General features: G+C 46.6%; 1 protein-coding gene across 1 annotated transcript in view; it reads right to left on the reverse strand.

Annotated features, from left to right (window-relative positions):
• The window catches only part of TENM4 (teneurin transmembrane protein 4), a 472,851-nt gene that overhangs the window by 409,600 nt on the left and 35,630 nt on the right, over window positions 1-27,621 (reverse strand). The window contains exon 2 of the mRNA XM_044450236.1: window positions 20,923-21,006. The gene's annotated coding sequence lies outside the window, so the exon portion shown is untranslated. The remainder of the gene's footprint in view (window positions 1-20,922; window positions 21,007-27,621) is intronic.

The raw sequence follows: 27,621 nt of genomic DNA on the forward strand, positions 1-27,621 counted from the left end.
GCGAGAGACTGGTGCCCGGGAGCAAAGGCAAAGAGAGAGGCCGGGTTCTCTTGTCAGGTCAAGCAACGCTGCGTGGTGACCCCGGTTTGGGGCTTTTTACCTTGCTGCGCCTGACGAATCGTCAGGTTGGAGGTAGTGCGTCTCCTCCCCCCCTCCATCACCTTCCCTCCCAGTCCTCCAGGCAGGATTCCAGGAGGAACCGTGGGAAAGAATGAGGATCCTTTATTTGACAGCAACAACAGCAAGCCGAGTTTGGCTGGCCAGGGCTGCCAAGAGGTCCCCGTTGTGCAGTGATGCCTCGAAGGGCAGCTGGAGCAGGGAAGATGAGGGAACCGGTCGGGCATCCTTGCCCCTGCTCCAGAGGGGACCACTGCGGGAGGGGCTGGTGCCAGGTGGCTGCTGGCGCAAAGGGGGGCAATCAGCTGGTGGCACTGTGGGAAGGAGCAGGCCTGCTCAGCTGGCTCCCCCTTGGTGCATTCCAGGGGGGAGACCCCCGTGAGGGCAAGAGGGCAGGTGAGAATCAACGGGGGGGGGGGGTGCCCAGTGGTGGGGCTGCCTGCACCTGCTGCTTCTCGCTGTGCACGCCCTTTGTGCACGTGAAATGGGGGGGATCAGCAAGGAGGCGGCACTATCCACTGGTTCCCCCGCTCATCCCCAGGATCTTCAACAGGCACCCCCACCTTGGAAGCCACAGCAATGAGGGTTGGGGCACGGGAGCAAGGATGGGGGGCAGCGGAGGAAACAGCTGAGTGCTGCAGCCCCCAGCCGGGAGCTCCTAATTCCTGTCTCTCTTGGTCAGGCACCTCTGAGAGCAGGGCAGGATGGCAGCTGTCAGCGGCTCTCTTGGGCTAGCCACTCGGCGAGAAGGCCAGTGGGCTACTTTCCGGTTTGGGCCTTGGCACCGTGAGGACTTGTGGTTTCTGGGCTGGGTCAGCACAAGAAGCCAGCAGGGTGCCCAGAAGCCACAGTTTTTGTTGTGGTTTCCAAACAACCAAATGAACCGTGCAAAAATACCATGACAGGGTTCAGGCAAAGCTGCAGACAAGCCTTGGTAAAAAAGCACAGTGGCTTCTCATGTTGTGAGAAGCCGCCAATCAAGACAGGCATTAGGAAGCTGCCTTCTACTGAGGGAGACCCTTGGTCTATCTAGCTTGGTGTTGCTGGCACTGACTGGCAGCATGCCTTCCCAGGATGTCAGGCCGGGCTGCTGAGCCTTATGTGGAGATGCCAGGGACTGAGCTTGGGACTGTCTGCATGCAAAGGCCATGCTCTGCCCGAGCCACGGACCTGCTGTGGATCTCAGCATCAGGCCCCACCCCAACCCTCATGTGTTCAGCAGGTGGGGTCTGCCCCTGTGATCCCACCCCATCTCTCTACCTCTCTCCCCACATAAACAAGCCTCCTACATCCTTATCCAATATTCATAAGGATGGCTGCATTGCCAAAACACGGTACTCTTAGAAACCAGATTATGCGGAGTCAGGCGGGTGGTCCATCTAGCCCAGTACGGTTGACACAGACTGGCAGCAGCTCTCCAAGGTTTCAAGCAGGGGCTTTTCCAGCTTTGCCTGGAGATGCAGGGGGACCTTCTGCATGTCCAGCAGGGGCTCAACCCTCTGAACAACAGGCCTTCCCTGTAACAATCCCAAAGGGAGTTTTCAGAAAGACTTATTTGTCTAATTCTATACTATCCATCCGGATACCATCTGTCCTGCTTTACACAAGGCAGTCTTCCCTTTGAAGGGTTGTCAGGGCCAAAACAGATTCAAGGGTTAGGGTAAGCACTAGGGTTAGGGTTAGGGCTAGAGTTAGGGTTAGGGTACAGGGGCCCTGAAGGTACCTAGAAACGCTTAGCTGCACCTGGACCTCCAACAGAACAGGTCCACAGATGGTCACCTGGACTCGGTCTTCCACACAATATAAAGATGTACTGTACAAGATTTAGTTTCAAGGTTGCCAATGCCAATTTTATTCTTTTGTAGTCTGTTTCGGTGATGCATAACTAGATGCTTTACGCTGCACACAATTTATTTTGGCTGAAATATTTAAACATGGGAGTACCTTCTCTACAAAAAGTCCTGGCAGAACTGCCTTGAAACAGCACCCAAATTATTTCAATACTCTGTTTGTCAATCCATTATTATCATAGTGCATTTCTTTTTCTGAATGTCACCATCCTGAACAAGAGGGTTGGTATATGTAGGTACTAAGGACTTCCAAGGTATTGTACCAATTCTTTACGGGAACCCTCTCTCTGACATGCCAGCCTGTCAGGTTGCTGAATGAAATGGGATATCCTAAACAGGGGCACCCTACGTTGGCTCCCACTTGTTTGCAAGTAATATTAATATGGCAAAGACACCTTAGGACTCATTGAAAGGAAATCAAACCCCATGAATGCTACTGCTGGAATGTCAGTGAATATGCACCCATACACCAACTTCCAGGAAGTCTGGCTGTTTCTCCTTTGAGAATATGTATGCGATGAGACTTCAGATGTATGGTGTAAATGACTATTATTAATTATATCCATCAGCTCTAATAGGAACTTTAATATTTGTTCTGTATTCTGCATTCCTAATACTTGTACCCCTATCTTCCTGTGAAGGATACTTAAAGAAATATGCACTCTTTAAAACTCAGCTCCTCAGCATTTGTATATGTTTCTATCTCTACGCATTCTTCAGGTCTTATGTATAATTGTGACCATCTTCAAAAGAAGTATTCAATTATCTTCTCTGTCAGATTACTGCGTCTGGCTTTACCAGAACAATAGAAACCATTAATCATCATGAGCCACCAAAAGCAGGTTTATTACCCTAAACACACACATGAATGCGTGCCCGCAGATTTTGTCCCTGGGAAAAGCAGATTCTGCAACCTGGATAACCGATGCCAACTGAAGCGATTCACCTCTCTTACTTTGCACAACATATTCTGCAACTGGTGTCATCCATTCTGGTTTTCCTGCTGATGTTGTGGGGCAATGGTCAATGCAAGACTTTTATATGGCTGGTTTGCACGGGACGGGGTATGAGGCGAGACTGAGGGAACTGGGCCTTTTCGGCCTGGAGAAGAGGAGACTCAGAGGGGATATGTTGGCGACATACAGGTATGTGAGGGGGTATCACACGGAGATGGGTAGAGACCTGTTCTCCCCTGCAGAGGAGGACAGGATGCGCTCCAACAGAGCAAAGCTCAGGGAACCCAGGTTCCATTTGGATGCCAGGAAGCACTTCCTGACCGTCAGGACCCCGAGGGTGTGGAATGGGCTTCCATGGGAGGTGACTGAGGCCCCATCGGTGCGGGTGTTCAAGGATAGGCTGGACATGCTCCTGGTGGGCATGTTGTGAGCGGAGCCGACTGGAGCCAGAGGTCAGACTAGATGGCCCGGGAGACCCCTTCTGAATCGCTTTGTTTCTAGGTTTCTATAACAACAGCTCAAAATCTTGTTCAGCATGAAATCTTGTTTGGGGCATTCATGAGGCATGCTTTCTAGCCTATCTCCATAAGGGCTAGGCACTTAGGAAATAGAATTTCCTACAGAAGGAAAGCAGCAGAAGTACTCAAAATGTTGAGTGGGCAGGACCCTATAGCACCCCCGCTCTGCTCCAGAACTGAGCCTGCAAGCTGTAACTGAGCTAAGCATGGCATTTAACCAATATATTAAAACAAAATACTCTTGTTAACCCCTTTCATTCCCCTTCTTCTTTCCTGCATAGGTCAGAGACCTGCCCTCCTTACAGTGCAAAACAAGAATTTGGCTTTCAGCTCCTAACAGCCATGGCCAGCTGAGACAATGGCGAAGAATAATGGGAACTGTAGTCCACATAACGTGGAGTAACTCCCTCCCTCCCCCCATTAAAGCTCCATGCACACTGCAACTCTGCATAGAGATGAATGCCCCAGTCTAGGAAGAGGACTTAGCCGATGCTACACGTCTGCATGACAATGCTCCAAACCGCCGGTTTTTGTATCTTCATTTTTCGGGACTGATGGTGAGGTGCACATGGGCTGCACAAAACTGCTTCCCACGGAAAGAACAAGATCGGGGCAGTTTGTCTTTAAAAGCCTACGCAAGGACGATGTCTGGCATTGAGGGAAGCAAGCTTTGCCCTTTCTTTCCCCAGGGACCACCTATAAGCCCCAAGAATGTCAGGACTCAGCAAGGCATGGCTTGTTAGCCCAGAGCCAAAGGGAGAGTGGAATTCAGGGATGGGTACCTCTGGTCCCTGGGGCAAAGCCAGAGGGTCATCATCCCAGTCCTCCCTGCCTGCTGACCATTTGAGGGGGGGTCCAGCTTTTGCATAGGTTCCCCTGTCCCCATTCAAGTTGTCTCTGACTTTGGCGAATACCTGCCAAAATATCCTGTCCTTGACATCCCTGGCGAGCTCTCGTAAACTCTCCCCTTAATTCTGAAAGCTGAAATTTCTCTCCTAAGGCTCAGCTGTTGTCAGTCAGAGTTTTAATATATGCTCATGTTTTTGATACTTTGGTCTTGCTCCTTTTGTGTTCGTCTCTGTCCCATTTGCCTCCAGCCCCCCTGGAATGCAGCCCCCAATCGTTGTTCTGATATTAAATTTGGGTTTAAAAGATACAGTTAAGGCTACAGCATGCAGAGGCGGGTTTAAGAGGCTACGGACATTGTCAGAGAAGGCTGCACAGAGGGAGTCGCATTCTCTGTGAGTCATGGAAACTTCTGGCACATGTTCATGACTCCACGTGAAAGCTGGTCCCCAAAATCAAGTGCAGAGCAGCAGAGCTGGTCCTACCGTAAGGCTGAGTGTGGCAGTCACTCCAGGGAGCAGACCCTGGGCAGTGGCAGCCACCTGTTGAAGGTAAGAGTTGTGAGCCGTGCAATGTATCCTGAACCCCCAAACTAAACTAGTTTGCTACCTGCGGGTCTCTGCCCTATTCTCAGGCTGCAGAAAGTCTGAGCTAGCAGCCCAGTTGGCTTTTGCACACAGAACAGGCTCATCCTTTGCCTGAGAGAGCAGAGTGTCTCGGGCGAGTCCCGCAGTCCCAGTGACGGAAGCAAGGCTTGTGCGTGTCTCCTGAGCACAGGATGGGGTACCCACCTGAGCACGCGGCCTGGCCTGGCTGCTTGTGCAGTCTGCGGACTTTCCCGGCAGCACGGTGCATGATCCATTGAGAAAAAGAAATGGGTAGGAGAGACGCCCAGGCTAGGGATAGCAAGCTCCGTGGCCACCAGGAGATGGGCAGTGGAGGTGAGGGCTGGGCTCATGGGCAACAGCCCGTGCTGCCAGCATCTGCTGCCTGCAAGAGCTGCCTCCTTCCACCTAACGACAGGGCTGGCCCTGCAGTGGCACCACGAGCCTACGGGTGCTGCTCATTGCAAGGATAAACTCCTACCGATGGCTTGAATTGATGTTGCATAAGGATGGGCTGGTGGGGTCAGCTGACAATGGCAAAGGCTGGGGACATCTCCGCCCTGCAGGCTTGGTCAACCAAGTTGGCGGTGGAGAAGAGCAGCGGCAACGTTGGAACGAAGGCGCTGAGTCCAGCCCAGCCCGCGAGGTGTTTTGGTCGGAGGCAGTCTCTCCCTTCTCCAGCACTACGCTGGGCACGAACTTACACTCGAAGTCTGTCCATGATACGTCAGTCGACAACTCCAAATGGGACACTTTTGGCTGGCAACCATCCACTATTTCATTAAACTACATTATCTCAGTGTGGTGATTGCAAGTGGCCTGTCGCTTATTCTGACAATGGGGTAAAAAGAGGAACTGTGAACAGGATAGGCATTTACTCTTTTGCCTCCCCACTCTGATTAATTTCTAAATGCCAGGAAGCTCCTTGAGTGCTTGTTAAAGCCGGTGGGAGCCCCCACCCTGGAAATTGGCACGCCGGCAGGGATCAAGCAGAGACGAGTGTTGTGAAAATGACTAAAACGGATTTCAATGCAAACCATATAATTCAGCCCCGGCACACAATAACTGTGTTTATCAATAAATTAAAGTACTAGGGCCACTTAATGCAATGACGCTGAAACATTGACAGATTTCCCATCGCTCACCCAATGGCGGCACATGGGACTCTGGACATCTGCATATATTATTGGAACAGAAAATAAGAGCCGCCAACTGATGCCAGATAAATTTGTCCAGGTGCAATGGTCAGGGCTGCAAAAGTCGGTCCTTTGCAGGGCCAGGACAGCAAAGCGTTCAGTACAGAGGGAGCTGTGGCTCCAGCAGATACAGAGCCTTTCTTGGGCATTGAACATCAAAATTGCTCACTGAAACAATACTGAAAGTTGGTACAGAGGTAATCTGAAAGATCCCACCCACTGGAGACGCTTCAAAAGTTATTAAAATTGTTGTTATTATTACTATTATTGAAATTTATTCATCTTATTTGGATGCTGGGTTTCTACTAATATTGTACTCCAGGTAGCTTACAGGACCAATTAAAATTAATTAAAAACTATACATTAAAAGGCAACCCCCTTAAAATTGCAGAAAATAATATTAAAAGCGGCACCCCACCCAACCACTTATTGGCTGAAAGCTTTCTAAAGCAATTGGCAGAAGGACATCAAAGAGGAGAAACATCTGGTCTCTCTTGGGAAGGAGTCCAGTAGTTTGGGGCCAGCTAGGAAAGAATCCTGACTGCAAACTTGGAAAGTTGCTCCAAGTGACTGCGGACAAGAGTTGGGTGAAGGTCTTTGCTGGTATTGAGCAGTTCTTTGTGTCCCCGAGGAGACAAGCAAGATTGAGTGGCTTCTAAACCATCCAGAGACTACAGAAGAGAGAAAGTGGCATGTCTTTAGCTCACCCGGGCTTCTTCTGGAGTCCCCTCTTCTCCAGCATCCCCTCATTCACACAACAGAAAGTCTAGTATGGCAAAGTTCCTGCTCTTGGGATGAAGGTTTAATAATACATCTCTTCTGCCAGGAGAATCCAGAGGAACACTGCCTCTCCCTGCCATCCCATGCTCACAACTTGCCAGGTTTCTTCACATTTTAATTTCCCAGTTTCCTCCAAAGAGTAAAAGTGCTCCTTATAAAAAGAAATGGAAGGGTTATAATCATGCGACTGTAAAGCCGAACAGAGGCCTGAAGGCTCTCTGACATTTTCTTAACAGGATTCCTGGAGAATCCGATGTTGAGCAAGTCATAAAACTTAGCTTATTCACTGTAAATCATACTTGCGCCCAGCAATCAAAGCTAGGCAAATAACATTTCCTTTTGGGCAAGTAACTCGCCAGACACTCTGCTCAGGCCAGATGATACATCAAGTGCTGTCCAAATGACACTGTGCTACTGAAAATACCAGACGCTCACACACAAGGATGTTCTTAGTGAAAGTCACAATGCCAATGAATTTTGCTAGGATAAGAACAACTCCTGTACATCTACTCAGAGCAAAAGGTAAGGTACACACATGATTTAGGGAGTGAGAGAATTATTTTGGCTCCAGTGCATACTCATAAATGAGTTACAAACAACATACTTAAGTGTTTTTTTGCTGAGCTGTTCTAGGGAGTCTGTCCAAATCCATGTCAGATTAAACTCATCTCCTCTTTTCCATTAAGTTCTGGATTCTGGCCATTTCCAAATTTAAGACAAACATCCTTTAATCACCTTTCTCAGTTGCTCAGAGTTTGCCAGATAGGTTCAAACTATTCACTACCAAGAGGAAAGAGGATCGTATATAAATAATTTCCCCAGGTAATTTTCAACCAGAGTTGTTCATATGAACAGCTGAGATGGGACAGACTGGGAGGCGATGAAATTGAATATGAATGCTAGAGCATATCAGGAGAAGCAGCAAGAGGGATACAGCTCAAGGCTTCCTAGATGCTAGGAGCAGAAATAAAAAGGATTTACAGCAACACCATGGTCTCTCGTATGTCTGAACACTTGGTGCTCCCTGAATGTGTTGGGTTACAACTTCCAGCATCCACAGCCAGCAAGCGGGATGCTGGAAGGAGCAACGAGGTTGAGGGAGGTTATATTAGAAAACTCAAAGTGCCAGTCACCGCACGACATTAATATCCCTCTGTTCTTATGACAGGGGAAGGCAATCCAGCCATGCTGTCCTCTTAACTGAACTGTTTCAAAGATACATAAGGAGGGAGAGCAAAGCCTGAAGCTGCCCGTGCATCTGTGCAGTGGATGGAGCAAACACGGTGTCAGTTTTTTCCTCTATGATGAGAAGCCTTACATTTCTGCTTAAATAATATTATTGGCACATTTGCACCTATCCATGCAAACAGGTGTCCTCTTTTCTGGTGGCCACCCTAACCACTGGGATTGAGGAGTGGGGAATCCAGTTTAGAAAGGGCTGGGGGCGTGGCAGCACACTCCAAAGCCCATGCTCCGGCATTTAGGATGGGTTCGTTTTTATTTGACCGATAATTATACTGTGCCGATGAGAGATAATTAAGGAAGGTGAATAGATTTAAGCAACCCGTACAATGCTTGGGTTCAAGGCTTGCTAGGGCCTCGTGGCTGCATAGAGGCTGCCCTGCCAAATGAGAGCACATTAATGCAAAGCAAAAGGTGCCAGGTCTCTTTCGGAATGCCTTTGGCTTCCCAGAGAGGCTTGAAGCACCACTGAACTTGCCCAAAAGCTTCCTTCCCAGCCGCCAGCAGCTAATTAGAAACAGCAAACTCAGCCCTAATCTGGGATGGCTCCAGCTTTTAAACACTGCACCGTGAAGGGGAAAGCTTTGCTCTCGTGCACACCCTGAAATGCTCCCCCGGCACATGCGCCATTTCTCCCCGTGGAAGCCCAGAATGCGCTCAATGGCCCATTCCACGAGTATTTGCTCCGTGCCAGGATTTCGCCACGGCTGTGATCCTCAAAGCGACAGGTGCGGAAAAGTCATTCGATTTCAATTAGGATGCTTTGCGAGGCCCGGTCCCTTGCTCTTGAAAGATGGCATTCTCACACCCCCGCTCTTGCAACTGTCGCTCGCAGCACGCATGGGAAGCACCCTTGTTGAGCTGCGTTATTCCTAACCGGATGCACACACAGAACCGTGCAGCTGGAAGGGGCTTCGAAGATCATCCAGTCCAGTCCACTGTTCGATGCAGGCTCCGCACGGCAGGGTGCAGCCGCAGCATCCCTGACAGATGGACACCCGATCTCCACTTAAATAGCTCCAGTGGCCGAGAACCCACCACCAACGGAGTCTGTTCCACGGCTGAACAGCTGTCGCGGTTAGGAAATTTCTCCCGATACGGAGCTGAAATTGGCTCCCCTGCCATTCCCCCCTCTCCATTGGCTTCAGCCCTGCCCTTGGGAGCAACTTGTCTCCTCCACCTTCTGCATGATAGCCTTTCAGATATTTAAAGGCTGCTCTCATCCTTCCCCTCACTCTTCTGTTCTCCAGGATACACATCCTGGTCGCTCTTCAGCGCTTGGTGTCCTTATTGAAAGGGGGCTCCTGGAACTGGACGCAGGACTCCAAATGCAACAGGCATGCGGTGCTTTGGATGAGTTTTGGGTCCTAAAGGGAAGGGCCAGGTCAGTGGAAGAGCTCCTTCTTTACATAAGGAAGCTTCCCAGTTTGAGTTTCCACATGTCCAGTTCAAAGGAGCTGGTGGCAAAGGAAGGGAAGTGCCTCCGTCTAGCCTAATATTACCTTAAGAGAGTAGGTAATATTGGCTAGATGGAAAAATAGTGTAATATGGGATACAGGGTTGCTACAGTCCTGCAGAATCCAGCTCTCTTCTGTTTGTCGGCGATTCTTCTCATGCTCAGACCTTTCTTAGGAGGCGTGTCGAGCAGTGATGAAGTCCGAGAATGCTTGCAAATGCTAGTGGAACTCCTCCTGTGCAACCCCACAAAATTTTTCCGCAGCATGTGCAGCACAAACAGGTCCGGTGGGCAGAAGAGGGACCCCACTCGTGCACCATTTCTGCCGGGTTGATTCCTGGAGGGCATCCATGCAAAAGCTTGGCGGGCTCAGCACCAAGTCTGACTCACAGCTATGAGGAAGTGGACTGGAGTTGAGGTTGCTAAGCTATGGGAACCTGATGGATTATCATCCCCGGTGCGGGTTCCTCACACATCCCGACTTACAGCCACGCCAAGTGCTGAGACACACAAGTGGGAGTACATTCACTGTGGAGCATCATGGGATTTGTAGTTCACATGACAATCTGCTGAGCACGGTTCAGCTCGGGTGTGGCGGCAAGAGAGTAGGACCCCTGGCTCTTGAACGGTGCTTCCAGTTAGGGAAGTGCGGATCAGGCTGTTCAACTTCCACCTCAAAGTTCTTCCGCGTATCCCAGTGGTGAGCATTCTTTTTTATTTTATTAAAAGTTGGCATGTATTTCAGGATACTCCGAAAGTACACATCCTTCTCCATAGAAATGTTATAATAATAATAATAATAATAATAATAATAATAATAATAATAATAATAATAAGTGCACATTCTTCCAACAGGTGCCTTTTCAAATTCATGTTCTGTTGGTCTGCAAATGGAGGATTGCTTCTGGGGGAGGTATGAACTACCCAATACCTCTGGTCTTAACTGGACAGAAGTGAATTTCTCATACTTCCTACTTTGGGCCAGCAGACTGGGGAGTGTTCAAGAGGAGCATCCGAAAGCTGCAGGCTGAGGTTGTGCAGTCTGGCTGCCAAGGTCTCTTGATGGATGGTTGCAATATGTACAATGCTGGAGTGCCTAGAGAGGCCTGGGAATGTGCATTGCTGTGTAATCTCGGTTCATCGTCTGTGTATTAGGGGTTTATGAATCAGCAAAGCTCAAGCATGCCAAAGTTCTCCAAATTCCATCCTGAACCCTCTTCTGACTGGAGTCCATATCAGATTATGAACTTTGCCTTCTTTTCCTCCGTGAAAATCTGCATATTTTAATGCATTTTTCCAAACATACACATTTTTGAAAGGCGTGCCTTCTTCTCCCATGGATTAAAGCATTTCAGCGCACTTTTTAAGAATACACCTTTTTCAGGGCTATTTTTCAAAATATGCATGCTAGCAAATGCATTTTTCTTTTGGCCTATGAATCACACTGCAAGCTCAGAAATGCATGGACTCCGAACACAGACGGTTTCTATCCAAATACGCATCGTGCCTGGAAAGCAAGAACTGGGTAGAATCTGTCCAGAAATAAACTGGACTTAATTGTTCACGCACCCCTCCTGATCACATCTATTGAACCTACTGAGCTTCAGTTACTGTACTCCATCACTGGGCTCAACCTTGGATGACGTTTGTAGGCCCGTGTGTCTTACTGTCATTATATACTCCAGCATAGCAGTAATAGTTAGCTATTTTCCCAGGTTGTGCAGCAAGGTTAATTCACTAACATTTGTCAAAATACTGGAATTCTCTGTGGCGGGACTGTACTATGGAACCACGGCAAGTTATTATCCCTAAAGAAAGGCAGGGGGAAAAATACTATTTTGTCGCCGAGATCCTACTCTGATAACCACCAGTGCACTTTTTATTAATATCTGGTAACAGATGTAGTTTACTGAGGAAAAGTCTATTACCGGCACTCTAACATGGAGTTATCTCTTTCCTTCGGAACAGCATAATGACTGGATCCGTGCCCTGGCGTCCCTCACATATATCAGTTCTTTCCAGGGTGTGAAACCATATCCTCTATTTATTGTAACAATATTAAGGGACTTGCTAGGAAGAGGCAAAAGGGAGCAGCCCGGGAAACAACCAGGAAATGCAGTTAGATGAAAAGCTGTTAGGGAGCTGGCTGCACACGGGTAGTACGCAAAATATCAACATTCTGCACCAGTTTTTGGCTGTGCTGCTTCTGCTCTTGAGAGAAGGGCAAGAGGAACTGCACTCGCTGGATGGCCTGCCACATCCTGCTTAGCTCTCCCTCTGGGTTCTGAAGTCTCACCCATATTCCCTGAACATTTCCAAGCCCTTTCTTTGCTGTGCATGCATCCCTTTGTTCATTTCCTCGTGCTCATTCATTCCTCGTGTTTCTATGCCACTTGATAGCCAAAGCTCTCTGGGTGGTTTACAAAGATTAAATATCTTTAAAATAGGATATTGCACATAATAGAAAACCCGCTGACATAGAAACCCAGTCCGCCCATCCCCCAGTTCTAACCGACAAGAGCAAGAAAACCCAGGACTTGATTAAAAACCTTATCGGTGAGGCCAGGGGCTTGACCGTAGAGGAAGGTCTCAGCGGGAGATTGTTCCATACTTGGGGACCATATAAACTCCAAAGAGAGCACAGCAACCTCCTTTACACCCCCTTTATCCTCATGGCAACCCTGTGGTGTGGGCTCTGACAGATGGTAACTGATGGTCATCCAGTGAGTTAGGAGTGAGTAAATTCTGGATCTGCCCAGTAAAAATTCAATGTACGAGAAAATGCTGACTTTTCAGCATTTACCTATTCAATTAAAGCGTAGGTTGGACTGCACTCTTCTTATGCTACTAGCTACCTGCAGAAGTCTGGAATCTGGAAAAGTGGCTCAGAAATGGACTGAATAAATAAATAAATATATCACCAGTAGGGATGCTGTGGAAATGCATTTTGTGTGGAAAATCTGCCAGATTCCCTGGTTTCAGCTTCGCGGACTCCAGTCTGCTTCCACTGGCTCAGAGTCTGAGTTCCCAGCATCTGTTGCATCTGCTGCCAGCTGTGAGCAGGGAGGAAGGCTGGCTCTGGGAATCTGCAGACTTCCTCTCGGCTTGGCTCGGTGCATGGAAGGAGCTCTGTGGATTCTGGAGAGATGGATTCCAAAAGGGCTTGTCCCAGCCCTAATTATCACCAATTAATAATTCCAATGCAGAGGTGAGGAAGATCGAGTAGAGGAGTTGTCACGGGAGACACGCTACCCCTGCCATGCACGTGTGGGTGTGGGTCCCCCTGCCTCTGTGCAGGCTGAGACACCCAAATGGAACACTACACTTATGGCAGCTGAAGGGGTTCCCATGAGCTGAGGTATGCCAAGCAGAAGAACCAAGAAACGGGTAGAACTCAGAAGCCATCTAGAGAAAGAAAGAGCAAGGACTGCCCAAAGAGGAGATGGTCTTGGAGTCCCCCATGGGCCAAAGATGCAGCCTAGGGAGAGAAGGAAGTGAGGTGAAAATAATTTTCTCTCCAGCGGAGGCCAAAGGGACCTGTTGGTCAACTTCCTTATCCCATAAGAAAAGCTGCTATTATTCGCCCTACATTGCAGCAAGAAGAGAATAGTGCTTTGGCTAAGGCCAAGTAGAGTAGAGTTTCCTAGGATGAAGCAAGACTTCAGCTGAGGAAATCTAGTCATGAGTGGAGCTGGCTGGAGCCAGGGGTCAGACTAGATGGCCCAGGAGACCCCTTCTGACTTGCTCTGCTTCTATGCTTCTTGGCTACTGTGCTATGCTCACCATCTGGGGATTTCCAGATTGGATTACTGCAATGCACTCTACGTGGGGCTGCCCTTGAAGATGGTTCAGAAGCTGAAGCTGGTGCAGAATGTGGCAGCCCGATTAATAGCTGGGACCCGGAGGTCTGACCATGTAAGACCAGTTTTGTCCCACCTGCATTGGCTGCCTGTATGCTTCCAGTCCCAATTCAAGGTGCTGGTCTTAACTAATAAAAGCCCTACATGGCTTGGGACCACAAAACCTCTCCCAACTCTGATCTCCCTGAGCACTATGCTCAGCTTCTGGGGTCTTCCTCCAGGTGCCAACCTCTTAAGAGGCTCAGAGGGGGGCAACGGGGGCAGAAGCCTTTTCAGTGTTGCCCCCCCCCCCGCCCATCTGTGGAATAACCTTCCTGTTGTGTCCTGTTTGGCACCAAATTTGCCATCTTTTAGGCACCAGGTCAAGACAGCACTCCTTGCAGAGGCCTTTAAAGACTTCCCTGGTCATACAGGGGCCTGACACAATTAATCAGGTGCCTTCTACTCTTGACCAGCAATTTTTAATTGTCCTTTGACTGTTTTTAAATTAACTTTTAATTCTGACTTATTGTTTTCCTCGATTGTATTTGATTTTTTTTTGCATCTTGTTGCAAACCACCCAGAGAGCTTCAGCTACAGGTGGTATCGAAAAATAATACATCTTCATCATCACCACCACCAAGAAAGCCCTCCTCCTGTTCAAACCTATCCTGATTAACCAAGAGGAACTGAGAACAAAGGGAAGTCTTCTGGAAAAAAACACTTTCTATCTCCATAGAACCATGCAGCCTGAAATGGGATTAGGTGTATCTTTGTGTGTAAATTAAGGCAGTTTCCAAATATCTAAAAAGCTGCTATCAATAAGAGCAAGAACAGATGTTTACCCAGATCATAAGAGAAGAGGGAGAAGTAATGGCCCATGCAGGTTCTTAGAGGGCTACACCTTACAACATTTGACAGATGTAAAGCCTCATAATTATGTTATGTTAAGTGACTGAACAGCTCCTGTTAAGGCACTGAGCGAGAAAGCATGTCCTTCTTGCTTGAGGTTCATCAACTACAGCCTTCCCCAGGGGGATTCCTGACACTAAATTGAAAATCGCAAGTGTGTTGCCCATAGCCAGGAAAGCAGACTTTTCAACAGAGAGGATGCCAGAAAGCAAGCAAGTAGGCAAAGCCAGCCAGCCAGCTGGACTCCACCCTATTTTGTCTGATTATTTTATTTTAAAAGTTTGTATTCCTCCTGTTCCCCCCCCCCCCCACACACACCCCAGGGCCATCAAGGCAGTGAACAGACAAAATCAGCAATGGGGAAAAGAAACAACACAAATATCCATTTGCAAGAGCACCTGCAAATTGTACTTCTCTCCCTGCCATTTTAAAATAGGAAATGTAGCAAAACTTGCTCCCCAGTGGGATCCTGGCCAATGCGAGATTGGAAATGGGGATGCCGCTGCGCAGGAAATTTTTAATGCAAGACATTTATTGTGTGCCTGTCATTCTCTAATCACAGTTATTTGCTGGTTCTTTAGACAGTGCAACCCTCCACTTTTGCTTCTATTTTTAAAAAGCACTTTGGAGCATAGATAGCTGTGTTGGCAGCCATCTCTGAAGGGTCAATGGATCTTCGTTTACATCTTAGTCAGCAAAAACTTAGGTTCTGTGTATATTGGATGCCACAATGTTTTTTTTAGCAAAGGCTTATCCAGATCAGCTAACTGTTGGAAGCATAGTACAGCTAATGCTTCTTTTATCCATATATTTTGGCAATACCTTTCTGGAAGGAGGTAATAATATGGATAAAGTTCATGTTGGAAAGCTCTAATATTTGCTCTGATCTTTCTAATTATCTGCTTGCTTATTGGAACTTAACACAACGTCAACAAAAAGAGATTTTCTGCACCCTTTCGACAGCTAAACACTGATATTACATTTTTGTAGGAACAAATGGCCACCTCTGATATTGCAATGGAGTGAGGGCTTAAGGATGCTTTCAGCTTTTGAAAGGATGCTCTTTAGGCATAACCGATGATTTGATACATACAAGATGTTTAGTCTCCCTTTGTTGAAGCCAATGAACAACTATGTTCACAATTAATAGTATATCTAAAATGAAATAATAATAGTACATATAAATATGAAATAGTATACATTTCATAAGTATCCATGGTAATGGATGCATTCAAATTTCATGTAAGAAAACTGTAATCTGTTATTTTAATTTGTTTTTATTTAATGACATTCAAAATAAAAAATAACAACTCCCCCGCCCCCAAGAGAAAAGAGCTGTTGGTGTTTTTTTAAGAGCAGAGGAAATCCGGTATTATATATGAAAGCAAAAGGAAACGTTTTCTACTTGTGTTATTTGTGCCATGCAGCTGCACCAGAGGGCCACCTACAGGTTTTATAAGAGAAAGCAGTTAAGGCTTTTAAGAATATTGTGTCTATTTGCATTTATATATGATTAATTGTTGTGAACCATCCAAGGAGCTTTAGCTATTGGGCAGTATAGAAATAAAATAAATAAGCAAAAGTAGATACTGGGTGGTATCTCATGGCCTCCTGATTTTGCCTGGGGAATCATGGGAGGCATTTAGAACCCCAGCTCCAAGATCCCAGAGTTGAGGCTCTGAAGACCAAACTTCCGCCCAGCACAAACGTCCCTGGCATGAGAGGTGGAGAAGGAAGGAGGCCGGCGCTCAGGCAGATTCCTACTGGCACATCAGCTTCCTTCTTCCCACCTCCTCAGCCCTAAATCTAACTGTACATTTGGCATTTTGAAACCATGTAAATAACGGATGGGGTACTTTCTATTTTTGTAATGTTGCAATTTTTGGGCAATTTTGTACCTTTGTAGTATGTTTTTATTTAAATAAAAAATTTCAACCTAAAAAAAAAAAAATTTCAACCTAAATCTAACTGGCTAAAATGGTCTTCAAGATGAAATGCATGACTTGAGTGGAGTTTGCTCTGCGCATTGGATTCCAGTAAGCTCCTGAGTCTGGAGTCAGAGGGCACTGGCTGATGCCCATCAATTGCCTCACACACTCAAAACACAAGCCCAGTCTCTTAGCTGCCGTGCAGCACCTTGAAGCCGTCCTCTGAGCTCCCTCCATGATGCCTTAAACATGCGCCAGCTCACTGCAAAGCAACCCTGGCATGAAACGTGAATCACATCTCCTGTTTTCACCTGCTCTGAGAGACGGGTCAAAAGTCTCTGGGTCCCCAAACCCTCAAATCCGGCTGGCAGAATTTCTAGATGATGTGGACGCAAGAGCAGAATAGGTTGCCTAGGCAAACACATGTTCCATAGAGTGGCTTATTCACATTGTGGATGCCTGAGGAATTTGAGCCTTACATTACGGATAAAAAATTGCACCGTGATGCAGAGGCACTGTAATCGCAAGCCCAGCTTTATCAAGGCTTCCGATCGCTGAAATTCTGTAAGAGGATTCACGAGAATATGCTTATGCGGCCCTCGTCAGACCTTCGTGTGCAAAGGTCCAGCTGACTGCTGGGAACACAGGGATATGAGAGAAACACCTGTGTGCACACCCATATCCTCCTTCACACTGTCGTTCTACGGGCTATCAGACGAGTACCTGTATAGGCTTAATTTGGGCCACGCTTTTCAGGCGAACACGTGGAATAGAATGCACCCTTTTTAACGTGATCTCCAATCTCAGGTTGAAATCAGTGCACTGTAGGGACACAAGGATGGTGGTCAGATTGCAGGGAAAGAGCCATATGAGGCAAGACTAGGGAACTGGATCTTTTCAGCCGGGAGAAGAGGAGACTCCAAGGGGGTCTGTTGGCGACATACAGGTACATGAGGGGGTGTCGCATGGAGGTGGGTAGAGACCTGTTCTCCCCTGCAGAGGAGGACAGGACGTGCTCCAACGGAGCCAAGCTCAGGGAACCCAGGTTCAGTTTGGATGCCAGGAAGCACTTCCTGACAGTCAGGACCCTGAGGGTGTGGGATGGGCTTCCATGGGAGGTCGTTGAGGCCCATCGGTGCAGGTGTCCAAGGACAAGCTGGACGTGCACATGGTGGGCATGTCATGAGTGGAGCTGGCTGGAGCCGGGGGTCAGACTAGATGGACTGGGGGGACCCTTCTGACTCGCCCTGTTTCTGTGGGGCAGTATAGAAGTGAAACAACAATTTTCCTACAAAATAGAGGCAGTGAGGAGATATTCATCCCATAGCAGAAAACAGCACAACAGATGATTGCGAGGGAGTGTTCTCCATGGCATGCTAACTTTGCCCATGCACAGAGTCCCCTTTGCACATTCTTCTCTGCCTGGACCTGAAATGGACAATGCTGGAAGGGATGAATCAACACATCCAGTTGGAGTCTGCTGTGATAATGCATCTAACTATTGTTTGGTGAGAAAATGCACTTTTAAGTTTGTGTCCCAAGAGGGTTTCTTTTAAGAATAATATGAATTGTAAAGGAAAGCAGAAATGGAACAGCATCATGGCAGAAAAATATGCAGCAGTGAGGCAAGGATGAAACTCAATTCAGCATGAGCCAAACTGGCAAAACTTTTCAGCACCAACAGAAAGAAAATGGAAAGTGGGAAGACTTTACCGAGTGCGGCTGGTGTCCTTCCCCCTCCTCCACCCTCGCAACATTTCTCTCCGTTTTCTCATAGCACATACCTGAGCTTTAATTCCCTTACAAACAAACTCATCTTTTACAGCATGAATAATTCCCTTCTCTTATACAAATAGACAGAGCAATATTGGCCCAGGCTGGCCTTGACTGTGGCCCAGGGATGCCCAATTTCTCTGCCCAAGGGCTGAATTCAATTTTGAAGAGGCTCTTGCAGGCAACTCCCCACTGGTGGGTCTGAAAAGCCAGTGCAAAACCCTTCAAGTTAGGAGAGCCACTGCAGCCTTTGAGAAAGGGGGGATATCACAATATCCAGAAATCCACCCAGTGATTGGTGTTGAGTGGAAAAGGGCTGGAACTGGGGCAAGGCTGCAACCAGTGGAGGTGGAAGACTAGAAGCTGAACCACCTGCCCTGGGCCTGAAGCTTAACACACCTGCCCTAGTCCAACTTTTTATCCTACATGCTTGACCCTCTGGACCCTGCACAGCCAGATGTTGTTATGAACGCCCACCCTGATTTTGGCTCTCCTGGCACAGCAGGGTGGGTGGGGAGACAACTGATCGTAACACAAAATGAGCTCCACATGGACACGACTGTGCTACTTCACTGCCGCAAGAACGACAACAAAACCCCCAACAACAGAGCCAACACAGCTCAGGAAATCACACCAAAAAGCTGTTCCAGTGGGAGTCATGTTTGCTGCGGAAGCTGAGGAAAACCCTGAAGATTCAAGTGGGGTCCATATGGCACGCTGCTGTGCTTCCAACAGCGCCGTTCTTATTCTATTCCGGTGCCTTCAGAAAGATCATGCGCAAGGGAAGAAATTTGAAGGCAGGGAGTATCTTAATCACAAGCCACACTGCTTGTCTATCATGTCTGATGTTCAGAGAGACAATGGTTCTGTTGTATAATTGGTTCCATTTGGGTATGATGCCTACTATTCTTTTTCACTCCTCCTTGATCAGTGGCTATATTCAATGCCTTATAACCAAATCTTTTCCATTCGTTTCAATGGTTCTGTTCTAGCAGGACTAATATGGGATACAACATCTAGTCTTTAAAGCAGGGTGTTGGCCTGAGGGCCAAACGCAATTCCAGAGAAGCTCTTAGGAAACACATTCTGGTGGTCGGTAGATCCCAAGGGAAACGGGGCAGGCTGAAAATGTCAAAAAGACCAGCATATTTCAGTTATGGCGCTAAGACATAGGAAAGGCATTTCAACCTTTAAGACTGTGTGTGTGTGGCAGGAGGACAAGTCAGCAAAAGCTGGGAAATCATGAAACAGTTAGTATTTGGGGGGAATGGGGCAGGGGCAGGCAAAGGTCTATTCCTATTTGGGGACCATGGATGCCAGGAGAGGCAAGTTCGGCCAGTGGGCTTCAGGTTCCCCAGTGATGTTTTTATAACAATCTAACCTAGTAATCATGCTGGCCTGAGAAATAGTTTGTTGATCCTAAATATTCTACAGCACAGGTAGATCATGCTGGGGAATTTCACAGGGGGTCGAAAATCTCATGGATATTCTCAGCTTGGCCACATTGATTTTATTGTGTCAACCCTGCACTGGTGCACACTTGTTCCACTTCCCGTTTACACTGCACTGAACAGAGCTCACGTGGACGACTATGTCCAGTTCTGGGTAACAGTACGATGAGACTGAGAGAGCTCGGCACATTTAGCCTCTAGAAGAGAAGATAACAAGGGGATCTGAAGCACTCTGCAAGTCCCTTGAAGGCTGTCAGAAAGAGAAAGGAAAAGCTCTCTTCTTGCTGATACCAGAGTGTAAGACACGGAAGAATCCATTCAAGCTGTGACAACCCAGATTCAGGCTGGACATCAGGAAAAGCTTCCTCCCTTTCAGAGCAATATGGCAGTGGAACCAGCTGCCTGCAGAGGTGGTGGGCTCTCCCACACTAGAGGCATTCAAGGTGAAACTGGACAGCCATCTGAGCGGGATGGTGTGACTTGGTGTCCTGCAACAGCAGGGGGTGGACCTGATGGCCTTCATGGCCGCTTCTGACCCTACTATTCTATGAATTGATGAGTTCAACCAGCATGCAGACAGACCACAATTTGTGTAAGTTTGTTCAAGCTGAAGACATTTGGTCCTCCCATCCAGAATTTGCACAGATTTGTGCAACTTGTGAAACAGAGGACTGAATTTTGCAAAACTGTGAAGTTAACCACCTGCCCAGTGTGTCCTATGTGGGAGTATTGGGTGAAGTCTATAAAATAAATGTATAAATAAATAACTTTTGGAAAATTCAAGATGGCCAAGGTAGAGTCTATACTTATGCAGTGAGAGAGGAATGCTTCCATGTCTCTTATGTTAACTGCTAGGACAAGAGCAACAACAAAAAGAATGACAACTCAATGCTAATCAGTTGAGTTGGAGATGCACACCATTTCTCCAATTCGCCAAATTTACACGGGTTGCACCAGTGGCACAAGATATATCTAATTCTTGGTTCCAAATTTGTGCAGAGATTTTGAAAAAGGTGTGGAAGCTTAAACCCCACAGCAGAATTTTTAGCAGAAATGTGTTGAAAATCTGTGTGCTCAAATGGAATGTGTTCTCCAGTGTTGTCCATCCTGAGATAGTCTGGTCCAACCTAACATTCCATTAGCAGTGGCAGTCTGATAAATAACTTCAGGAAGCTTACCAGAAGAGCATTAGGGGGTCTTTTGCCCCAGAATCTAGTATGGAGGGATATCCTGTTATTCTCCATAAAGGCTATATTTACCTCTCCCATTTTTCTGAACAATATAAGGAATGAATAGACCCCAATGCAGCCATTACCCTATCTGCACACCCACATATTCAAAGACATTTGGATATGCAATTATCACAGTCATGCTAAACACTGTTCCCCAGGTAACATGAGCAGTAGCATCATTAGGTGCATAGAAATTAAAATTCACCAGTGTGAATACTTACCTGTTGGAACTATCTAGGAGTAATCCATCAAATGGTCCTTGAAGTACGCAGTCTTAACCTGGAAGTGTGCTAAATGCAGTTTACCTGTTAAAAAATAAATAAATGCAGTCAAGGGGTCAGTCTTCGAAATTGTGAAAAGTAGAATAATGATGGTGATATGGAAGAATGGCAGCAAAAGCAACCATGGAAAACTTCTTCATCGGAAGCTATGAATTCAAATAGCTTCTGATCAAGGAAAATTCCATAATGGCAATTCGCTTTTGCGTAGAGATGGATGAGAATTTTGCTTTCATTTGTAAGTCATTTGAAAATGCCCAATTTGCAATTCCAAATGCAAACATGAACAGGAGCACTTTTTTCTCCAAAGATGTCTGCAAATTCCTGAATTTGCCTTCATTGTCTTCAATGTACCCTTTGAAAATGCACAACTTTCTCAAAAAGTATTACTTCTGCACAATTTGGGGTACTGTTTGTGCAACGGTTGTGCAAACAGCTCTGTTTGACAGCTGTTCATTTTGTGAAATCGTTCTGTTCGCTCAAGTGAACAGTGCATGCAAGCACAAGCGCCAATTGATGCTACCAGTAAATGAAGCAACACGCGGGCATCAAAAAAGCAAAACATTATCGAATCTGGTTGCACATTCAGCATATGGAGCTGCTTCCACATAGACCTCCGTGGTTGTTATGGCTGAGTTAAGAGCATATTTAGTTCTCACATCCCTGTTCCTGCTTTTCAGGAACAAAGCAACACTGTTTACACAATTAGAAAACAAGAACCATAAATAAGTATATAAAAAAACAGGAAAACGTCAAGAACAATCATAAAAATGCTAGCTTCAAATCAAAAAGCCAAATTCGAAAGATGTGTCTTGACCCTCTTCCTGAATGAGAGAAGTGGAGTCCAGTCACAACCCTACTGGGGGCGCATTTTAGGGAACGCAGGCATCACAGGAGAAATACATTCCCCATGTGTCTGAGATGCAGGCCTCTTCAGAAAGGCCCTTCTCGCTGATCCGTGTGACGTAAACGCACTCCTACTGAGATAGATGCTCCCACCCCAGCTAGCCACACCTTAATCCATTTGGATCTGTAAAGGTGAAGATGAACGCCTCGCATTAAGGCCAAAAGTGACTGGAACCAGAGCAGGTGCACCGGCACTGGTTATGAACTGGGCACAGGATGACCCCCCTGTGCACTGGGCAGCAGCCCAGTTGCCATATTTTGGACCAAATGGACCTTGCAGACAGTCTGTGAAGTCAGTCCTAATCAGACCACATTGCAACAGCCTGGCTGTGGTGTTGGCATGTCCGAATTACTGCTCCCGGACAAGAGTCAGGAAAACCTGCACAATGGGCTTCTTGCAATGGCTCCCTCCTTGATTGAATGACTGATTGACTGATTGAGTCCAGTCATTCATAGATCACAATTTAACCCAACAAACGTTGGATACAAAAACCAAATATTCAATACAATGCCATTTTAATTCAGACCCTCCCACTCAGCAACAGAAGCTCATGGTGCGAATGGAGGGGCAAGGTGTACCCCTGACTCTCATATGCACATGTTCTTTCTGTGTCATCCCATCCAGAAATGAATTGTTTGCTGAGCTTAAAGGTAAGGATGAGTGAAAAAGCGACCTTCGCATTCTCCCAGATCCTGAGGGCATCAGCTTGATGCTCTTCTTAGCTTATTTACTGTGGCTGTTTGTGATGCGCATTTGATTTCCATGATGAGAAAACTATACAAAAATGCATATTATCTAGGGAAGAGCAATTTTCCCTTCAGACTAATGTGCAAAATTGTGCAATTGTGAAATGCCTGTTTGCAGAAAAAAATCGTACATTTCTCAAATGTGACTCTATGCTTGATAATTTGTGGATGTTTTTAGAGAACGCATTCTCCTCCGCAAGGCTGTGCTTAGAGTTGCAAACAAGGCTTGTCACCTGAGCTGGTCTTGTCTATTGAAGACAGTTGAACAAATTAGGGAATGCACACAAATTGGATGGGGAATCATGGATGAGACAACCATGAGCACCTGCTCAACATTTCTGAATATTTCCAACAGATATGAGCTTGCGCTTATGTTCAGGGCTTTAAAATTTAATTCTCATGCTTTCCTACTTTTGTTTCTTATTTTAGTGCTCGTAGTTGGTGCTGCAGTTGATGATAGAACTCCTTTGGAAAACACTATAAATACTCATGAAGAAATCTCATTCCAAATCCATCACCAGTGTAATTTGCACTACACAGAACCTGGGAACAATATAATTAGCAAATGCATCACAATAATTTATTTTGGGTGTAAAAGGCTGAACAGTCATGGTCTTCTAACAAGATGGGGGAAAGTGGAGCTATGAGCCAAGCATAAATTTCTTTCCAGCTCTATCAATTCATTTATTTTAACTGTGGTCCACATTTATCCACCCAAGCAATGTGAATGCACCACCAAGAAAGCTATTGAATATTGAGCGTTTTTGATTCAGTGCAAAATGTAAAGGCCAAGGCAGAGCTATGCGAATCTCTCCACATTTACATTATTATGATTAACACTCTTCCAAACAGAAAAGCACCCAGCAATATTAATTACAGAAACAGTGAGATTCAAACAGTCATAAGTCATTAGTCAGCATAATGTAAACTCCCTGAAACCTTATCAAGAACTAATTTTGCATGACTTCAGAAGTTTTTCTCCCCTGTTATACAGTTCTGCCTCGTTTATACGGCATCTGTTTACGTAATGGTAGGAACAGACCACATTAGATTGAGAAGAATTAAATAAATACATACAAAAATAAATACATAAACCAGCTGTTAAAATGTGCAACTGTTCTTAAGAGTTACTTTTCCATAAGGGGTGTAATGATAGCATAGTTCGGCCCAATGCAGACAACCTGTTTCACAAGGGGTAAGGTTTTCTGAACTGGCTTGAAAGCAAAGTGTGGCCCTGTATTTTAATAGGTGGTAAAGGCTGGGAATGTCATCAAATGGCAAACCTTTGCATATTAATCACTTGGCAGATGTTCATTGTAACCCAAGACTGGGTAGCGATGCCCCCTTTTACAAAGGGCCAAGTTTTCTGAAGGCTTGCACTGTTTAAAGATCTTAAGAAGGGAGAACCGGGGGCCATATAGTTGTCCACCCACCGTTAGCAGAAGGAAGAGAGACAGTGCATGTGGGTAGTTTTCCCCTCTGGGATTAAATGTAGTTCTATGGAATTATGGCACTCATTTTGTATATCAGACCTTTTTCAAAAGCCATCCCATGTAGAATACGCTTGTTGTGTATGCTTACATGTCCCTTCATGTAAAAACCCTGAAAGAGACGGTTCCATGCCTATAGGAAAAGGGCAAACTATCTCCCTGACCTAGTTTTCTGTGTGCCAGGAACTCTATTTGAGTTCCCTGAAGTGGCACAACCCAGAAGCCAGGTTTACTACTGGAGCCAAGAAAGACCAGGCTTGATTGTGGCTGGATTAAGGGCCAGGCACTGCAAACTGCATTCATTTAATTAATTTATTTATGGCCCACTTTTGTTGCCCAAAATTGGTGATGAAGGCAGCTGATAATACAATACTGATTAAAAACAAAATCTTAATTAAAAGGACACAGAACAAGAGATCCATTAATTTTTAATTAAAACACATCAAGAAAGGAAGCAGACTGCACCCACCCAATTAAAAACCCTGCTCAGCAAGAGGCCAGCTGGAATTGCAGAGGCCTGCCTACTTTCTATTTGACTGTCAACAGAAGGACAACCAAGTGGGGGATTCCAGTACATGGGGGGCAAACATGAAACGTCCTCCCTTAAAGCTCAAAAAATGATATATTATTAATAATAATGATAATAATCATTTGCATGCCTTTATTAGGAAAGGAAAAGGCCTTCTTGCAATGTAGCCTCATAAGATTTCACAGTGTGGACAGATAGTGGGCTCTGCCTCTAGAACAGATGCAGCTATAATTGCTCTGCCTGTCTGTCGGTCTGTCTCTGTGTGTTCATTTCTTTTTGGTGCTGCGGCTGTGATGAATCTAATGTGTGTCTCCCCTCCGAAGATAAGCTTGGAGTCAGAAGCAGCGGTGCCTTTCCCCAAAGGCACACAGTTTTGAGCACGCTATAATCTTCCATGTTCATCTATCCAAGCCCAGCGTCTAAAATACAGAGCTCAAAAATACATAAGCTATCTTTTTATTTCTACTTTTTAAAGCACCAAACAAACAAAGCGGGACAATTATCACTTTATTGTTAGCAGATGGGGAGAACAGGAAGATGCAAAATAGCCTCCAGGAACAGAGTGCGGCAGTAGCAGAATCAGTAACAAAGCGCTGTGCAAAGGGCTGATTTGTACCAGAAGGACGTGATGTAGCACATTGTCACAGTTTAGAAAATGGACGGTGCAGCTCACACTTTGGCCACAAGCCATCTTGGGACATCTGAGCAATACAGGAGCTCCTTTTAAGCAACGTGGGAGTTATAGTAGCTTGTCTCAAAAGTAAGGATGTTTGGAGACCAAGGTCAAGAATATCCACACGACGGTATTCCTGATGACTGCATATGGGTGTGAATGCTGGGCAGGAGGAACACTGGTGCTGGAGGAGAGCTCTGCCGAAACCCAGGACTGGCAGAAAGACAAACAAGGGGGTCTCCGAACCAATCAGGTCAGAACTTGACCTGGCAGCGAAGATGAGGAATGTGAAGCTGTCATATTTTGGGCACATCGTGAAAAGCCGGACTCCCTGGAGAAGATAATCCTGCTAGGGAAAGTCAAAGGCAGGAGAAGAGAAGGAAGACCAGCTGTGAGATGGATGGACTCTGCAAAGGAAGCCACAGCCTTGAACTTACAGGCGCTGAGCAGGGACATCGTGGAAGGCTTTCGTTCAAAGGGCCACCCTACGCCAGAGGCGACTTAATGGCAGATGGCAACAACAATTGGCTTAACAGGCTGTGGTATGTTATACCATGTGCTTCCTGCAGCAGTTGGGATGGGCTTGGTGCAGATCCAATGCTCAGATCTGTTCCGATGTTCTGGCTAAGGAGAAGGGGGCATGTGGCATCTGGTGGCATTCCAGGCATGGTCTGGGCACCATAAGATTGCTCCACTGTACAGAACTTTGGAGCCGGAAGAACCATGGAAGTAATCTAGTCCAGCCCTCAGGAAAGGCAGCTAGTCGGCCTCTGATTCAATATTATGTATATACAGCAGGTCCCCCTTATCCATTAGATCGTGTTTTCAGCTAATGGCAGTTGACCTCAACACAAAGAAGACGTCATGAAGTGCCGTAAAGTACCAAAGGAAGTCTTAAAGTGCTTTCTGCAAGCAAAAATTCTTGATTTAATTGGGCAAGGAAAATCTCGTCTGTTGAGATAAGAATGAATGAAATTAGGAAAAGGAAATACATCCAGTTTATCTGAGTTCATTTTGTAGCTCGCCGCCTGCAAGAGTCCACTTGCAACTCGCAAGCATCTGATATTTACCGTATGCGGCTCCTCTGTTGAGCAGCTCAGGCCACGCCTGGTATATCGTGTTTGCTATTATCTGTGGTTTCAGGCATCTGCTGCGGGGCTGGAACGATCCACGTGCATACGGGAGTCCTACTGTATCGCGTTCTAGACCACACCATACCCAAAGCTCTCTAGGTGGTTCATGACAACTAAAAGAGTGTGATCCACTATTAAAATGGGAACTCACCAGTTCCAGAAGCAGTGTAGTTTTGTGAAACAGATAAATTCATGCCATGAGCCTCTCCCTTTTTTATTTAGGTTAAGTTTGCTTGCATGGCAGCATCTTTAGCTGTGAGCCACTGGAGGGCCGTGCAAACGGATTGCAAAGTCCATTCTTTGCCTGGAACTTTTCCGAATCTACTTTGCAACTCCGTTCGCCCAAGCATTCGCCCTCCATTCTGCTGGCCCCGAGTGGGCAGAAATGCCTGTGCAGAACCTCATGCTTCCACAGCATGTATTTGTGCGGCTTTCATGAGGCATTGATGTGCCTGAGGCCTTGTTTTGTTTCTGTCCAAGGACTGTGTAGTGGTTGCTGTGTGTATTCTGAACGGGGTGAAGGAGAGCGAGAGAGAGAATGACTTTGGATATTTGATGGTGCCTTAAGTTACATTCAAATGCGAGGTGGAAAAAAGAGGTTAGGAAATGAGTTTTACAGCGTGACAATGGACAGTTAGAAGTCAGTCTTAAACGCGTACCGCCAGTTGCTGCTTTGTGTGTGATGGTTTAAAAGAGGACCAGCAGAAAGCTGGGCAGAAAGAGAATGGCTATTCCTCCTCTGTGGGATAACTTTAGTGGATGGTAGAAAACAGGTGTCTGTCAACTGCCAAGAGGCACCCGTTGGCAGTGTTGCTGGAGTAAGGTTGCACAAGCAAGCAGGAGAGTCCTGCATAGGCTGCCCAAGCAGCCAGCTGCGCAACAGGGCTGGGAGGCGTTTGGGTGTCAGAGGAAGACTGTGCCCTGAAAAGCCAGGCCTAGTTTTGAAGGGTACCCTGCTGGGCTGCAATTTGGCCGGAGGTGAAGTAAGTCCACAGTTGCTTGTAACAGCTCCAGTGTCTTTTGAGTCCTATGGGATTGTATAAGACACAGGGCCTCAAACTACGGCCTGTGGGCCAAATCCGGCCCGCCATGCCCTTTTATCTGGCCCGCCTCAGAGGTTTTGGACTCGCTCGGAGGAAACGATCTCCGAGTGAGCGAGCCTCC

This window comes from Varanus komodoensis, unplaced genomic scaffold (assembly GCF_004798865.1).
Source record: "Varanus komodoensis strain SLA01 unplaced genomic scaffold, ASM479886v1 scaffold63, whole genome shotgun sequence".
Lineage (NCBI taxonomy): Eukaryota > Metazoa > Chordata > Lepidosauria > Squamata > Varanidae > Varanus > Varanus komodoensis.